The sequence below is a fragment of the Dasypus novemcinctus genome, chromosome 28, assembly GCF_030445035.2.
Source record: "Dasypus novemcinctus isolate mDasNov1 chromosome 28, mDasNov1.1.hap2, whole genome shotgun sequence".
NCBI lineage: Eukaryota > Metazoa > Chordata > Mammalia > Cingulata > Dasypodidae > Dasypus > Dasypus novemcinctus.
This window is the reverse complement of record NC_080700.1, coordinates 25,833,654-25,837,460: the sequence shown is the minus strand read 5'-3', so window position 1 is coordinate 25,837,460 and position 3,807 is coordinate 25,833,654.

Sequence of the window (3,807 nt, the reverse complement as noted above, 5' to 3'; positions counted from 1 at the left end):
TTTGCTTCTAGATAATACTCTTCTTTTAGTAACTGCTTATGAAGTTTTACATTTATATATTTTGTCACTCATTTTTATATAAATGTGAGATTTCCTGCTTTGTTCTTTTCCTTACTTTCATCTGGATCTTCTCTTTGCTTTATTCCTTTTGCCTTGATTCTGATTGATTTTAAGTCTACTCCCAGGAATATATCCTCACTGTGTAGTCCCAATTTGAAAGTTGCTGGTAGGAAAATTTTGACATGTACTTACGGAGTGTTCTTATATCTTCTTTGGAGAAATGTATATTTAAGATCTTTGCTAACTTTTAAATGGGTTATTAGTCTTTTTTGTTGTTGCATAGTGGCAGTTCTTTATATATTCTGGATAGTAAACCCTAATCAGATAAATGATTTGACTCTAATCAGGGAGATGATTTCCAATGATTTTCTTTCAATCTGAAAGTTGTCTTTTCACTTTCTCATTAAGGTCCTTTGACAGACAAAGGTTCTTAATTTTGATGAAGTCCATCTTATGTATGTTTTCTTTTGTTGTCCATGCTTTTGGTGTAGTAACTTAAAAAAAGCACTGCCACTTTCATGCTAATGTGCTGGAGGTGCAGTTAATATTGGGGTTTAAGATATATTTAGGGGATTTGAATCTCTAGACTGACAATGTGATAGCCAGGTCCTGAGCCTCAACAGACTCCAGCACCTACAATCTGATCTATTGGACTTACCACACTCAGCTAAGATGGAGTTGAAGAAGGACAACCACCACACCATGGAGCCTAGAGTGATTACAACTGAAAATGGGAGGATTGCATCCAGCATCCATGTGGAATCTGAGCCTCCTCTTGACATAGAGGTGCAATGGACACAACCAATCCAATGTCCACATAGAAGAGGTGGCATTGGATTGGGAAAAGTGGACATGGTGGACGATGGGTATGGGGAAAGGCAGGAAGAGATGAGAGGTGGAGCCGTCTTTGGGACATGGAGCTGCCCTGGATGGTGCTTCAGAGGTAATCACCGGACATTGTAAATCCTCACAGGGCCCACTGGATGGAATGGAGGAGAGTATGGGCCATGATGTGAACCATTGTCTATGAGGTGCAGAGGTGCCCAAAGATGTACTTACCAAATCCAATGGATGTGTCATGATGATGGGAACGAGTGTTGTTGGGGGGGGGGAGAGGGGGGTGGGGGGGTGGGGTTGAATGGGACCTCACATATATATTTTTAATGTAATATTATTACAAAGTCAATAAAAAAAAAAAAAAAAGAACGGACAACCAGGGGAGGGGGGGGAAATTAAATAAATAAATAAATCTTAAAAAAAAAAAAAAAAAAAAAAGCACTGCCAAATTGAATATTGTGAAGGTTTCCCCCTATATTTTCTTCTAAGAGATTTATGGTTTTAGTTCTCAAGTGTAGGTGTTTTATCCACTTTGAGCTGATTTTGCATATGTGTAGGTAGAGGTCCAACTTCATTCTTTTCCATGTGGATATCCATGTGATGTTTCCCAGTGATGTTTGTTAAATAAACTATTCTTTCCCTATTTAATGTATTTGGCACCCTCATTGAAAATCAGTTGGCCATAGCTGTATGGGTTCTTTTCTGGATTCTTGATTCTATTCCATTGGTCCATATGTCTATCTTTATTCCAGTAGCACCCTGTTTTGTTTACTGAGGCTTTGTAATAAGTTTTGAAACTGGAAAGTGTGAGGCCTCAACTTTGTACTTCTTTTCCAAGATTGATTTGACTATGGGACCTCTTGTAATTACATGTAATTATATGTAATTGAGGATTGACTTTTCAATTTCCATAAAAAAAGTCTACTAGATTTTGACAGGGATAGAGTTGAGTCTGTAGATTACTTTAGGTTGCATTGATATCTTAACAACATTGTGTTTTACAAACCATGAAAATGAGATGTCTTTTCATTTATTTTGAGCCTTAATTTCTTTAAGCAGTACTTTGTAGTTTTCAGTATACAAGTCTTTCACCTCCTTAGTTAATTTTATCCTATATATTTTAGTATTTTAGATGCTATTGTAAATTTCAAATTGTTCATTTACTGATGTATAGAACCACAATTGATTTTAGTGTTACTCTTGTATGTTACAACTTAATTTAATTTATTAGCCTTACTAGTTTTCTTGTGAATTCTTTGGGATTTTCTATGTAAAGAATCATGCCATTTGTGAATAGAGATAATTTTACTTCTTTTATAACTTTGATACCCTTTCTTTCTTTTTCTTGCCTAATTGTTTTGGCTGGAACTTTAGGTACAATGTTGAATATTAGTGGTGAAAACAGGCATTCTTTTCTTGTTCTTGATCTTATGCTGGAAGCTCTGAATCTTTCACCATTGAGTAAAATGCCATTTGTAGGTATTTCATAAAAAACCCTTTATCATGTGGAGGATGTTCCCTTCTACTCCTATTTTTTTGGGGTATTGGATTTGGTCAAGCAACTTTATGTGTCAATAGAGATAATCATACTTTTTCCTTAATTTTATTAATGCGACATATTATGTTGATTAATGGGGTAAATCACACTTGATCTTTGTGTATAATCCTAGTTATTATGCTGTTGGATTGTATTTGGTAGCATTTTGTTGAGGATATTTATGTCTATATTCATAAGAGAAATTTATCCATAATTTTTTTCTTGTGATGTGTTTATATGGTTTTGATGTCAAGGTAATTTTGGCCTCATAGAATTAGTTGAGAGGAATTCTCTCCTCTTTAAGTTTTTGGAAGCATTTGAAAAGAAGTGGTATTAATTCTTTTTTTTTTTTTTTTGAATGTTTGGTTAATTTCACCAGTGATGCCATCTGTTCTGCCATTTCTTTGATGGGAGGTGTATTAGTCAGTGTTCTCTAGGGAAACAGAATCAACAAGAGATCTGTTAATGGTATGCGATTCTGTAAGAGATGCTCACGCAGCTGTGGAGATGCACCAGTCCAGGTTCCGCAGGCAGGCTGCAACCAGGGGCTGCTATGAGTACAATGAAGGTTCTTGACGAGTTCTGGGAGAGGTTGGCTGGGAAATTCTCTCTCAATGCTGGAATCACTTCCTCTTTTAAGGCATTCAGCTGATTGGGTTAAGCATCACTCATTGCTGATGGCAATCTCCCTGACTGATGTAATTATAACCAACTATCTATGATTTACCACTGCAGTAAATTCAACAGTGACTAAAGTCCATAAATGACCTTGTATTATAGTTAGCCCAGTGCTTGCTTGACCAAACAACTGGGCACAATTATCTGGCTGAGTTGATGTAATAGTCTAACCATCACAGGAAGTTGTCAATCTCTTTACTTGTTAAAGGCCTGTTGAGATCTATTTCATCTTGGGTTTGTTTAGGTAAATTGTGTGTTGTTTGCAATTTGTACTTTTCATCTAGATTATCTGATTTATTGGCATATAATTGTTTATAGTAGTAATTTCTGCAATAACTGTAGTAATGCCCCCACTTTCATTTCTTTTTAATTATTTGGATTTTCTCTTTTTATTTATTGAGAATCTTGAAAGTTTTGCCAATTTTACTGATCTTTTCAAAGAACAAACTTCTAGTTTTGTTGATTTTCTCTATTCTCTATCTTTTATCTCCACTGTAATCTTTACTAAGTCCTTAATCTTATTAACCTTAGGTTTAGTTTGCTCTTCTCTTTCTACTTCCTCAAGTTGTGTATTAGGTTACAGATTTGAGATCTTTTTTCTTTTTAAGCATAGGCATAAATCTCCTTCTGAGTACTCCCTTTGGATTTCTAAGTAATTCCAGCTAATTTAAAAACCATTTTAAATCATTTAACAT